This window comes from Echinops telfairi, unplaced genomic scaffold (genome assembly GCF_000313985.2).
Source record: "Echinops telfairi isolate 266 unplaced genomic scaffold, ASM31398v2 ScPeMD7_7469;HRSCAF=8507_0, whole genome shotgun sequence".
Classification (NCBI taxonomy): Eukaryota; Metazoa; Chordata; class Mammalia; order Afrosoricida; family Tenrecidae; genus Echinops; species Echinops telfairi.
The window spans coordinates 53,034,186-53,048,887 of NW_022111372.1; the positions used below are offsets into that span (position 1 = coordinate 53,034,186).

Genomic DNA, 14,702 nt, shown 5'->3' on the forward strand with positions numbered 1-14,702 from the left:
CATAAAGGAGATCAAATGATAGGGTATTACATTTTAACAACTCCATCTTCAGCAATCTACTTTCCAATGCATTTTGCTTTGCTTTTCTAGATATATTTCTATATTTAACATACTTATACTTAAATACTAAAGACAGGAAACTCAAAAAGTTAAAAAAATGTTACCAGGGTTTGGATCTGTTTAACTTTAAACTTTCTCATTAATTTCAACCTAACGGTATGCTTTTTTACTTTTTAATATTAATTTATCTTTGTCATTTAGCGATGAACAGGATTAGACTGTCCGCCAAACGTTGGCATAGCAGTGACTTGACCTACCTTGAGTGATGATGATCAAGCTAAAGCAAGGGACTTCCAAATATAATTTTTTGCACGGTCCTGGGTACATGGCACATTTTCAACAAGTAATTACCGAGCGACTCGAAAAATCATGAAAACCGCCCATAAATGTTCTGCCCCTGGAACAGAATTACCCATATGAGATCAACCAATCAATAATTCCCTTAACGATGAGACGGTAAGGGGGCAGGGAAACTAATTCGTGGAAATAGAGTGGACACAATGGAGACGATCTGTGTGAAGACTGTTGTGCAGAAACCCTTCACTTTGGCTCTGCAGACGTTTGGTGAGTTAAATCCGTCTAAGGGACAGTGCGCTGAGTTGGCGCACGGGCTGTTCTGGTAAGTGGTGAATTCCTCTGGGTGGGCATTCTGGGGGAGCTCCCTTCGCGCCTCACTTGGAGAACTGTTGTAATTTCCGGAATGGTCTTTGTTTTTCCACTCTTAGGCACCACCTCTTCCAGGCTACTCTCGACAAAGCAGCCCAAACAGTTTTGCTGGTCCAAGCTCGGTCCGGTGCCCTGTCCCGGGAGTTCCTCTTCTGACCCCGGTCTCTTGTCAAACCCCCAATGGTGAAAATAGTGAAGCTGATCAATAGCGAGGAAGATTTTCAGGCAGCCACGAGCAGTGCTGGAGAGAAGCTTGTAGTGGTTCACTTCTCAGCCACGTGGTGTAGGCCTTGCAAAACGATCAAGCCTTTCTACATGCCCTCGTCAAAAGTATGGCAGTGTGGTCTTCCTCGAAGTTGACGTGATGGCTGCCAGGATGTTGCTTCAGAGTGGGAAGTCAAATGCACGCCAACGTTTCAGTTTTATAAAAAGGGACACAATTTGGGGGGTGAATTTTCTGGTGCTAATAAGGACAAACTTGAAGCTACCATTAATGAGTTAAGTTAATTATGCTTCCTGAAAATGTAACCAGCCATCAGCTGTGTAAACCTTTTTGTATTTACAAGAAAGAAGAATCAAGTATGAAGACTATATACCCAGCTACCATCTGATTATAAATGACAATAAAATATTAATTCTACCCTTAAAAAAAACCACTCTTGCCAACACTTGCATAGGGTCACGCGGTCTCAGCCCTGGAGTCACTCCTCATCCGATTTAAATGGTTACCAGTCCTGACCTTCCTGGACTATGCTATCAGAGCCTGGCTGCTGCTTCCAGCTCACTCCCCACCTTGCTTTCATTCATTCACTGTGGGCCAGTCACTGGAGCCTCCTTTCTGTTCTCAAGCACACCAAGGCCATTCCAGCACAGGGCCTTCACGCATCTTCCATTCGGTGGGAGGCTCTGGCCCTGACTATGTGGGCCACTCACTCCTTCGGTGCACTGAGGTCCCCACCCAAATGCACTTGCCCTCACGAGGGCTTCGCAGATTGCTTTATCACAGGCACCCCCCCTTCCCTTTTGATCCTCTCATTCTTCGCAGCATTTACTGAATGATATCCAATATTTATATGTCTGTTTGACTGCTGAGTGGATGAACTTTCTCATCTTTGCCCAGGTCTTAGAATAACCCCTATCCTGTTGAATGTCCAGCCAACATTTTCAAATGACTGACTGAAATGGGCAAAGGAAAGAAATAGGACCTTCCTCCTGATAATCAAGATGGTTTCAATTCACTGTTGTCCCCAATAGTCCAAGGAGGAACTGTCCCCTGAAAATCAATGAGGAACGTTAGGCTCTGAGTCGCGGTGACCTTCTGTGCAGGTGCTCACCAGCCGTCAGCCTCACCTCCGCGGTGTGTTTGAGTCTGCTGCCGGGCCACTGTGTGCTGGGAGTGCCTCCTGACCTAGAGGCCTTGTTTTCCAGCACCACTGCCAACAGGATTCTGTTGGGTTTTCAATCGCTGGATTTTGGAACTAGAAGTTCAGACCTTCCTTCCTTTCTCTATTTCTTTCTTCCCTCCTCTCTCTCTATTTCTTATTTTTGATATAATTTATTTTATTTTATCATTTTTAAGAATGCTGTAAATGCAGCACCGATGTACACCAATCCAAGTTTCTGCTTGTGCATCTCAGTGATGTTGATTACATTGTTTGAGTTGGGCAACCTTCTCAACCTCCTTTTCTGTGTTTTTCCTCTCCCATTCACGTAAACTCACTGCCCCCTGGGGTCTTACCCGGTCTTTCCAGTTCTGCTGTCAGGCTGATCTCATTCACATAGATCTTGAAATAGCACAATGCTCAGGGCTGATATGTTTTTCCAGTGAAGTTTAAAGAAAAACTCCAGGGGAGATTTTTTTCATTTCAGGTTTGAAGATTATCTTAGGGCTGTGGTATCAGGGATTTATCTAGCTTCCATGGCTCCAGAAAGTCTAGATTCCTTGAGAATTTAAAATTGGTTCTGCATTTTTTTTAAAAATCAGGAGTCTCCTATAGAACCTTTGATCAAAATATTCAGTAATGGTAGCTGGGCACCGTCCAGTTCTTCTGGGTTCATGGCAGGGGGCAGTTATTGCTGGACACCGTTAGTCACACATTACAACTTCTATTTCTGACCCTCCTTGTTTCTCTGTTGCTCTAAGGGCTAATAGAGACCAATCATTGTATCTTGAATGATTGTTTGTATCCTTTTAAGACCCTAGGCTCTGTGCACACACTGAATGAGGAGGTAGAACTGAAGTATGAAACACATTTTATGTATCTATTAAAAAGAAACACATGATTAGACAAATTAGCTGGAATGTCCTATGAAATGAGACCCTAAACTTTTAACTCCAGGGTTCTAATTGCTTGAGGTGTTTGGTTTTATATAGCTGACTCAGCAGCTATTCCCTTTTTTATTGGGGGTCATTATGATCATGTATCTATCACACAACTAGGGTCAATTCGACTTTTTATTGGTGTGCAACTTATTGGCAGCAATTACAATAATTGACTGTGTATAACTACCTTTAACTGATGTGAATTGTCCTTTACTACAAACTGAAAATCAGGATTTCATAAGCAATAAACTCCTCGTGCTACTGGTACCATCCACTAACATTGAGTCAATGCTGACTCACAGCAACCTGGCAGGACCGAGCAGAAGTGCTACAGAGGATGTTTGAGATGGTCAATCTCGATGGGAGCAGACGGCCTCACCCTTCTTCAATTCTGAAGACTGGGGGTTTGAATTACTGGTCTTGCAGCTGGCAGCCCAACCTGCCCTTGTTAACCACAGAAAAACTTTGATCTCTGTACATTTTTTCCTTTTCTTGTCTTTCATATGTGACAACCTACACTATTTGTCCTTTTGTGATTGACTTACTTCATGCAGCATGAGATCTTCAAGCTTCAGCCGTGTTGAAGGATGTATCAATAATTCATTTTACCCCCAATAAAATGATTTTAAAAAAAGACTTCATTTCTTTGACGGGCTGAGTAGTATTCCATTATATGTATGTACCTCATTTGGTTTATCCATTCATTTGCGGATGGGCCTTTGGGCTGCTTCTACCTTTTGGCTGTTGTGATAGTGCTACAAGGAACATTGGTGTATACACTTTAAAAAATCATTTTATTAGGGCATAATCCAGACATCATACCATTCAATAGTTCAGTTATATCAAACAATGTTGTGCAATTGCTACCACAATCAGTGTCAATACATATTCTTCCTTCTTGAAACCCTTGATATCGACTCTCCATTACGCCCCTCCCTTGCCATACCTACCAAGAAATCTTATTCTAATTACTGTCTCTAGACTCACCCAACCTGGGTTTCATAAACTGAAAAACATAGAAACATAGAAAGTCAAGAACTCTACCAACAATAACAAAGTACAACAGAGATAAGCTCTAATTCGAAAACAAACAAACAAAATTTAAAAAAACCCAGAAAATATTAAAAACTCGATTAAGCTCAAAGTGTATCAAAAGGGACATCAAATGACAAGGTTTTACTTATTCAAGTCAGATTTATCATTTTAATCTACTATAATCATCTCATATTATCTACTATAATCTGATAACCAGATTATTCCCACCCCTCATTTATGGTCAGTGGGGAATCACCGGAGGCTTATTCCACGTGAGGATCCTGTGAATGTATTTTGCACTTCCACTGTCAGCCATAGCCTTCTGCACACCAGAATCTCACAGTTCAAGCTCTGAGATCATTCCCTCCTTCAGATTTGGATGATATCACTTAGAGTGCTTGGATCACAGATGTTGGTGAACTTCTTCCAGGTCGACTCAGTTGTCATCTCACTTAGATGGCTGCTTGTTTGAAAATAAGCCTTTAAGACCCCAGACACTATTCTTTCTGACAGCCAGGCACCATCTAATTTCTTCACCACACTTTGCTCTTTAACACTCACATCTTCCATGTTTGCTTCATGAGGATGAGTATCGAGCAGAGCTATGTTGTAAGAACTAATTTGTGCTTAGATTGGAGCAAGGATTAGGAGCAAACCTCAAATCCATTCCTATATCTCTGTTTTCTATCTGCCTCTGGTTCACCTTAGAGACATCTTTGTCATTTTATGGTAGAGAATCTTATTGATCGTCTCCCTGGAGCATAGGTCCTTCTATTTATAGTGTCATTGATTTAGCCCTTGATAATGTATTTAAAACACAATTGAGAAAGAGAGATTAAGCAAGTAAGTGTAAGCTAATTACAAATTGTACTACATGGATGATTGCACAGATTAACTCCTTACGTGACTGGACACTATGTATATAAACAATGGGAGTTGGCGATCAAGCAAAACTTACAGCACTATCCACTGACAATGTTAGCCACAGGTCTGGCAGAATAATACATATCTTCATAAAACAAGCAGGGTATCGAAGTAGTAAGTAAATGTCAGTCTGCTTGTGGACAGAGCAATACTTTTGGCAGAGCTCTCCTCTGCTTCTGTACACTTCAGGTAGTTTCAGCCTTAAATTCTCGGGTTATAGGTGTGCTTGAGATAGAAACCAGTTCACCTAGTGGGGTTTCCACATCACATCCCTCTGGTATGGCCTTTGGAGTTTGTTGTGCACCTTGAAAATCCAGGGTTTAATATCCCAGTATTCTATGGCCCATGGCCGGGTTCCCAAGGGGATGTACAGAAACTCAGACCAATGTGCCCTATTAGGAGCACAGGTGTACATGTTTCTGTTTGAGTCTCTGCTCTCACATCTTTGGGGTGCATAAACCAAGAAGTGGAATTACTGGGTCACATGGTAGCTCTACTTTTAAGTTATTGGGAACTGCCACACTGTTTTCTCCAACAGCTGAAATGGTTCCCAGTTCCCCACATTCTTGCCAACATTTGTTATTATTTTTTATCTTAAGCCATCCTAGTGGGAGGGAAATGATATCTCATTGCAGGTTTGATTTGCACCTCTCTGTTGGCGTGTGATGTCGAGCATCTTTTCATGTATGTGTTTTCCATTTGCACATCCTCTGGCGAAATGTGTATTCAAGCCCTCTACCCATTTGATAATGGCCACAGCTTTCTTTTATAGCCTGTCTTAGCCTGGAAGCTTGGTTGAAGTCTTCCCACTGTGGGTGACCCTACTGGAAGTTGAAATGCCAGTGGGATCACAGGAGAGCACAACAAACTGCCAGATGACTGCTGGGACTTGAAACCACCGAGGAGAAGGAAGGAGAAAACAAACCCTTAACGTGTGGCCAACACGTTCAAAGAAGCACAACTGGCCACCTGATTGCAAAGGACAGGGCTCAAAAGCATGAAGGAAGCCACACCCACAAAGCACTTGGGACAACTTCATAAGTGGGTGAAAGAATCATTTTGTTGACCGTGGAAATCTTCATTTGGCTTTCCCAAGTCGTCGTTCATTGCAGTGCAGCAGGGGGCACCCAGCTTCGGAACATGACTCACGAGGGCCTCTCCACCAGCCCCGGTGAAGTCATCCCTTACTACTCCACGTCTCTCCAACGCTTCTGTCATATCCACTCACCCCTCCCCTCACCACTCTTCCTACCTTGGACCATTGCTTCTGTCATGCCTGTATCCTGCAGAACTTTGCTTAAGCGCCTCTTCTTTGAAGGTCCCACTAGCTATCCACATACCAGCATCCCCAAGGCCTTGGGCACACCACCCATTGAGGATGCTGATTGTCTGACTTGTCTGTTAGCATCCCTAGTAGAACTGGTCAGCATGTCCCCGGTTACTAACTGAAAGGCGGGAAGTTCAAATTCACCCTGACATGCTTCAGAAGAAAGGCCTAAGGATCTACTTCCGAAATAAATCAGTTGCTGGCAGCCCCGTGAGCACCGTCCTGCTCTGATTCCCATGCAGTCACTTTGACTTGGAGTTAGCTCGATACTAACTGGTTTTTATCGTTGACTCAGACGTCCAGCAGATGGGGATTTAGGACTCGACTCAGGAAAGAGAGTAGACTTGACACCAGACAGAACTCAAAGATTCAGATGCCAACTTGGTCTCTTCCTACCCATGTGACCTGGAGCCTGCCACCTAACCCCTTAGCTTCAATTTCCTCATTTGAAAAATGATGGGAAAATGCCACAAGCAATAGGGCTGGGCACATGGCAGACCCTTGGCAAAGATCATGAGCAGTAGCTAAATGGTTTGACTGCTAACCAAAAAGCCACCAGTTCAAATCTACCAGCCTTTCCATGGGAGAAAGGTGAGGCAGTCCGCTTCTGCTATGAGTGAGATATGCAGCTCTAGAAAGCCGAGGGGGCCGCTTGACTATGTCAGGATTGGCTTGATGGCAGTGGGTTAAGTTCTCAGGTGGTGCAAGAATTGACATGCAGAATGTTAACCAACAGGTTGTAGGTTCAAATCCATCCAGAGGTACCTTGGAAGGTAGCATGTTATTCAGAAAAAAACCCTAGCCATTGGAAAACCTTGTGCGGTTCCCACTCTGACTGCTACCTGAGACTTGGGGTTGGCTCAATGGCAACTGAAAGAAGAAGAAGTTTGTCTGTTGCCTCTAACCTTGCCGTCCAGTGGCCTAGGAGCTCCTCGAAGACAGGGACTTAGCTTGGCTGATTTTGCACACTCTGCGGTCTGATAGGTGCAGAATAAAGATGGAGAAGAGGGGGGGGGGGCAGCTGAGAAGCCTTGGGTTCCATCCTGAGTCGATCAAGGCGGTTCACCTCAGCCCCTCCCTGGGCTGCGTCTTGCCCCTGGGACAGCAGGCTGGGTTTGTTGTGGTTACTTGCCATTGAGTGGTCTCTAACTCATGGTGACCCCATGCATAACAGGAGGAACTGTGGCCCAGTGCCACGCCCCCGTGGGACGTTTGAATCCACTGTGGCAGCTAGTTTGTCACCCCAATTCATTGGGGGTTTTCCTCCTCTTCAAATAGGACTCAGCGCATGGTTTTCATTATTATAAAGAGTGCAAATGCTTCAATATAGTACACCTCTCTCTCTCTCTCTTCCCCCCTTATTCTCCCCCTCCCCAAACTACCTTTTAAAAGAAAAACAGAGTTGTTTTTTGCAGTGAGCTCTTACAAATGCCTCATTTTGTGGGGGACTCGCTCTCAATTGCTTTATTTTGAGCAACAAAGAAACGTTTGGGGGATGTACATTAGCCTGAAACCACCTCAAACAACGAGGGTTTAGAATTCTTAGAGAGATAATCTGGCAGAAATCTGTAAGAAAAGGAGTCAGAGACATTTTACACAGATTTAGTAATTCTTCCTCGGGGTATGACCTCAAATTACAAGTGCTGGATGTCATGGTAAATAAGCTCTTTAAAGCTAGGCTTGAGAAAGCAACGCTGAGTGGTTCTTTTGTGGAGAGCTCGAATATATCCGCACACCCAGAGACTGGAGAGCACACCCCGCCCCCACCCCACGTCATGCAACTGGGATGGAGACCACGAGGGAAGGGAGAGGCCTGGAAACCCGAGTGGGGTGAACTCAAGACGTGCGTAGGGAGAACCACAGCGCTTCTGACTTCAAATAGGATTTTAAGATTAGAAGTACGTTTATATTTATTTCAACACTGCCTAACTAAGTGAACAAGGTCCACGAAGAGACACTTGCCTATCTTGTCTATCATCTTTACAATTGTTTATGTATTCCAACTGGGTCCAAGCAATTAAAAAACAATTCTTTTTAAAAAATTGTTTTAATGAGGAAGAGAGCAGGCTGTCTGTCTTCTATTTGGGCCAATGCAGAAGGGAACGTTAGTGCTTTTGCCTCCCTTCAGGGGCCTTAGAAGAGGTTCCGTATTGATCTACTTACTTTTAATAGCTTTTTTATGGTGGCTCGGGAGCAGATCAACAGGTTTCACTCAGCAGTTCATAACGCAGCAACCCCACTCCTCCCGCAGCCTCCTCCCTGTGTCTCCCGCCTCTGCTCTGGCTTCGGTCCTAAGCCTTCCGAACCCTGTCCTCCGGCCAGTGCTGCTGCCACCCACCACCGCCATGGAGTGGATTCCACTGAGCAGTGACTCTGCGGAGGGTTTCCAAGGCTGCTGATCTCTCTGGGAGCGGCAGCCTCGTCTTTCTCCTGCAGCTGGACTGCAATCGAGAGATAACGATCCTGTGCCCACCCGACAGGAGAACAACACCGGTGCCAGGCCATCTTCACCATCGTCAGCACGTTCGAGACCACAGCCTGGGCTCGGGCACCCATCCGCTTCACTGAGATTGTGCCAAATGACTTCACCAAGCGTGACGGCCTCCCTCGGGGACTGAGCCTCCCTAGCCACATGTGCTCACAGCAAGGAGTTGCAAAATGTTCTCCGTGAGCTGGGGGGAACGACGGCTCTCCCAAGCAGATCACCAGGCTTGTCTTCCTGGTCTTACACGGGAAGCTCCATGCAGCCTGCCCACTCCCCTGCTGATGTCCGAAATGTCTGTGGGAGAGCTTTCGAATTCACAGAGTCTGCCCAAGTCTCTGCAGTGACTGACTCTGGGACTGTAGTGACCCACTTTCCAGCCTCGCCCGCGTCTTTCTAGCTTCCCCTTTGGAGCTGTCATTGTATTTTGAGAAAGATAGAAAGGATCGCAGAGAACGTGGTCTCCCACCGGAGGAAGCAGAGAGGGCGTTTGAAGTCGATTGCATGAAGACCTTATCCTAATGTTGCTGGCTGTGGACCCGGCCCTGACCCATGGCACCCCAAGCACAGGCAAGTGGGTTGAAACTCTTCCCAGGCCTGTGTCCATCTGCCTGACTAGCTGTGCACCCACCTCTTGTGATTCATGGGGTTTGCACTGGCTGATGTTCACAAGCAGATTGCCAGCCATGTCTTTCTGCTCAGACCTTCTGAGTCTGGAGCTCAGCCGAAATCTGTCTGGCATCCTAGCAACACACATGCCTTCTCGGACAGACGGGTGGCAGCTGTGCACTGGCTAGGAACCAAACTCTGGTCTCCCTCACAGAAGGTGAGACTTCTACCACTCACCCCTCACTGCTTCCATCTTGTTACAGCGGCACTCTGTTATTTCTGAATGTGGTCATGCCCACCAGGCCTGCCGTCTGTTGAACACTCACCCCGAAAGATGCATTGTTCCGAATCTATCACTTCACTGGCTTCAATTCTGTGCCTCCCACAGACTCATAAAATAGGCATGATGGTGACTTTGACTTCACAGAAAAGGAGAGTGAGGTTTGGGCACTTGCCCTGCCTTGCTGATACTGGCATTGAACTCCAGCCTGGCCGTATCACCATCACTTGTACCAGCTCTTAGAAACACACCTGTCTGTTTGCACAGAAAGACCCCCTCAGAGTGGCAGTGGGGTGTTCCAGCGAGGGGCGGAAACTCAATTCTTGTCTTTCTGTGCTTTGAGGCTCTTTCCTACAGATTTTTATCACTAAGAGCAGAGATCTGAAAGCCAAATACAGAGAGTGGCTAAGAGTGTCCTGTACAGAAGCGGAGGGCCCAGGGGAGGGCCCAGGGTCAGCAAGATGGAGAGGTAGGGTTGGGGCTGTGTGCTGGCCCCAGCCCATTGTCACAGTTACAAAACATGGCCTCAGTATTACCAAACCTTCTAGCAGGTTCAGAAGCCACAAAGCCAGATTTTTGGATGAAATCTTATCTTTAAGAGTTGATCACAAGCTCAAGTTAATTTTGCAAAACCCAGGCAGGACCCACAAAACCTGCCCGGGGGCTAGAATGACCTACTCAGGGCCGCGGTGTTGCAACCTCACTCAGGGTATAGACACTGCCGCCGCCGGGGGCGCTGGGCTGATGCTAGCTTCGGCCTCCTAAAACCTGCATGCATAGCCCAACTCTGCCCCTTATCAGCTTGCTCATCTTCCTGGGTCTCAGTTTTCTTATCTGTAAAATGAGACACTCTAATATTACCTGCCTCACGGGCTTGCTGAGAAGAGGATGGATCCACCTGGCTGTGTGACTCACTGATATTGCAAGCCTGATCTTTTCAATATAAACCTTTGTTTCTTGAACCCCTCCCACAGGGTGCTCCTGAGGGTCTGTGTATTAGGGCACCATTACTCTCTCTGTGTCCCCTCTGCTGGGAATGTTCTTCCTCTAGCTGTGTTTTACCAGAAAAGTCTCTGCTTCCAGAACATTCCACGGACGCTGCTCGCCATTCGGATCTCAGTTCAGTAGACTTGACAGAGAGCCCTTCCCCAAGGTACCGGATACTGCTTCCTGCCTCCCTCGCCTGCCCTGTTCCCACCACACCGCCACTATATTTTTTCCTGATGACTCTACTCGGGATGCCTTGTCCTCCGATTCTGTTGCCTCTCTTCTCAAGGGGACCACGGGTGTCATTGGCCTTCCCGCGCTGTTGCACTCTCAGCCCCAGGCTAGCACACAGCAGGCCCTCCGTTGAATCAACGGATGGATGATGGGTGTTGTCACAGTCATGAGATAATCATACAGCACACTGGTCTCTCAGAGAGCTCAGGAGGGAGGCCACATATGGGCGTCTTAGAGAGGCCTTTAGGGTTTGCCTGGAACCTTGTTGTGAATCAGCACCAGGCTCTTTCATTGCTTCTGGAAAGTCATTAGACAGACAGAGATAAGACCTCCTGAATACTGATGGAAACAGACCTTCAGAATGACCTCAGGCAGGCTGCACAGCTCAGCAAGGCCACTGTGGGTGGCAGAGGGGGTGGGGGCTAGGAGGGAAAAATTTGGGGTGTCCAGGGTCCTGCTATTTCAAGTAGCGACCAAGACACATGATAATACACCCCCTGTTTCTCTTCCTTCTCAACCCTTGGATCTCAGTTTTTCTGATTGAGTGTAAGACAGACCCCCCCTCCCCCCACCAACACACCCACTTATACCATCACCACCGCCCTACCCCACAACTCCTGGTCTCCTGCAGACTTTCCTGGTATAGGATGTGTCATGTGGGGTGGTCGGAGGCAGCAGTTAGTACCAATACCACCCCTTCCCAATGCTCTCAAAGTCTGTGCTGGGTGGGTGTTGGCTTGTGTTGACTACCAGCTCCACAACGTGCTACTCTCGCTTTTGAACCAATGCACACGGGCCTTGCCTCGGAGGCCGGGCAAGAGTGTCCAGACAGACTTGGGCAATGACCTTCTACCTATGATGGGTGCCACTCCATCTTATTCATCTCAGTGGTAAAAGGCTCTTAGGAGAAGGCCTTCTATTAAGTGACCTGACGTTAAAGAGGAAGGGGAGGCGTGGATTTATCTGAAAAACAGCTATGGTGCAGGCGGTCTAGGGTGTGAACATCATGGCCGTGATGGCACACGGGGACTGAAGTAGGAGTGTGGCAGGTCCGGCCCTGGCTGATGAATGCAGCTCCCCTGGGATGGCACTCAAGGGCCTCCACTGTATGGTTCCAGCCCCACTCACTGACGATACCTTGCCACCAATCTGCACTAGTCTCTGCTTTACCACACACCCACGCCTTGGGCTTTGTCCACTCTGTGGCCCTCCTGGAATGCCCTTCTCAGCCTACACTCAGTGTCTACCACTGATTTCCCCAACTCATTGTTAGCTGTTGTTATTGTGAGTGGCCACTGATGGACCTTGAGTCATGTGACTCCAGGCACAATGGAAGTGGATGTTTTCCGGGCCTGCACCATCCCCATGATCCATAGCACATCAGACCATTGTAATCCATAATGTTTTCACAGCATGTGTCTTTTGAAGATTACCAGACCTTTCTTCCTAGTCTCTCTGACTCTGGAAGCTCTGCTGGAACGAGCTCAGCCTCCTAGTAAGCACACAAGCTTCCACTAGCACATGGGTGGTGGTTGCACAGGAAGGGCATTGCCTGGCACCATTTGATCATGCAGCCCCATGCACAGGCCTTCACTGAAAAGTCCAATGATTCTTGGAGGTTTGTGTTAGACCCAGTAGACTAGAGAAACAAATCCAGAGATATTCACATGTGTGTAAAACAGAGTTTTATATCAAAGAGTAATTGTATATTAAGAAAACAAATTGTATATTAAGAAAATAGTCTAGATCATGTCCATAAGTCCACTATTAGCCCATATGTCCAATACTAGTCTATAAATTCCTCTTCAGACTCATGTAGCACATGCAATGACGTCAAATACAGGAAGATCACAGGCCGGTGGGTGGAAAGTCTTGTGGATTCAGTGGCTGTGGAAGCATCTCAGCATGGGCGTGGGTCTCCACGTGGCTCCTTCAGCTCCAGGGCTCTGACTGCATCAGTGTAGCTCCATGTGGCTTGTCAGCAGGAAGACGAAGCCAGAAGAGAGTGTGCCCTGCCTCCAGGAAAGACGAAGAAGTTCCCAGAACCTTCGTGAGAAGACCATGATGCCCCTAAGGAGGGATCAATCAGGCTGTGACCTAATTGACGGGCTAGACTCCAGTCCTTCGCTCAAGTTGACAGGAGGTTATGGAACTGCCACACGGTTGGACGTCACTGTGCCCCTTTTAGAGTTCAGTATCAGAGGAGTGAAATGGTCTGGACATGACAGCTCAGAGGACAGGACTGGGTCAGGTTCCAATTGAGGAACTTAAACCCTAGGAACCAGGCAGGCCGCCTCTTCTTCCCTCTTGGCCTCCTGTGCATGGGTGTCTATGCAGCCCAGTGTCAGCAGGCTCAGAGTGTGATGCCCCAAGAGTTGGTGAGGTCCTGGAAAGGAATTTCAGATTCACTCTGCCCTGGTGAAGAGCCTGGTACCTTATGAGAATCCTGCTAGCCTTTGGGTGAACCTTGGACCAGATTAAAGTGACATTCTCCTGACGGGGTTTCAGGCTGGGTGGGGCTGCAACCCTTACCAGGAATCTGGAGAAATTGGCCAGAAAAAAGAAGGATAAATATACTAATTACTTCAGGGCTTAAGCCATTTACCTTTCTCAAAAAAAAAAAAAGACAAAAGATTAAAAAAAAACCCAACTCACTGCCATCATGACAATTCTGACTCAGAGTAAGCTGACAGGGCCAGGTGGGACTGCCCCTGTGGGCTTCCGAGACTGTAACTATTCATGGGAACAGAAACCTCACCTTTCTCCAGAGGAGTGGCTGGTGATTTCAAACTGCTGCCCTCGAGAATAGCAGCCCAGTGCACAATGTATCATGTTACCAGGTTCTTGTGGAACTGGGGCTTCCATCTGAAGTGGTGTCCCAGGCTGGGAGAACAGACAAGGGCTTTAGAACAGAACTCCTCACCGGGCCTGGCTTTGGGTCCTAACTGGACCACTCATTTCCTCACTGTATGACCTTGGAGGACTCTCTTCACCTTGAGCCTCAATTCCAGTGTCCTGGAAAATGGGGTCAAGAGGAGGCTATGTAAAATAAAGAGCACCCACTGCAGAGCCCGGGCCTGGAGCCTGGTGAACCAGGTGTCCCCTAGTCCACTCCTGGCAACCCCATGTGTGTCGGAGTAGAGCTGTGCTCCAGGGGGCTCCCCAGGCTGGTTTGTAGGAAAACCATTCTTTCTTCTTTTTAAATAAATCATTTTATTGGGGGCTCCTACAGCATTTACAACAATCCATACAACAATGTATCAAGCACTTTTGTATATATGTTGCCATCATCATTTTCAAAACATTTTCTTCCTACTTGAGTCTTTGGTATCAGCTTCTCTTTTTGCCCTCGCTACCTACCTCCCACCCTCGTGAACCTCTGATAAATTTTAAATTATTATTGTTTACATTTCTTATACCATTAGCTGTCTCTCTTCACCTGTGTTTCTGTTGATAGTCCCCCTGGGGAGGAGGGGTGAATTATATGTCTGTCATTGTAGTTAGTTTCCTGTTTGTGTTAGTCTGGGTAGACTAGAGAAACAAATCCAGGGAAACTCATATGTGCATAGGAAAGAGATTTATATACAAGAGCAGTTAAATATTGATAAAACATCCCAGCACAGTCCAGATCACATATCCTTAAGTCCAATGTTAGTCCATATGTCTGATTCCAATCTTTAAAGTCCTATTGCGACTCACAAAACACAAGCAATGACGCTGAATGCAGGACAATCACAGGCCAGTGGGTGGGAAGTCTTGTGGATCCAGTGGTGTT

General features: G+C 46.7%; 1 pseudogene; it reads left to right on the top strand.

Moving 5' to 3' along the window:
• Positions 1–906: 906 nt before the first annotated feature.
• Positions 907–1,366, top strand: LOC101655598 (annotated as a pseudogene).
• The last annotated feature ends 13,336 nt before the right edge of the window (positions 1,367–14,702 follow it).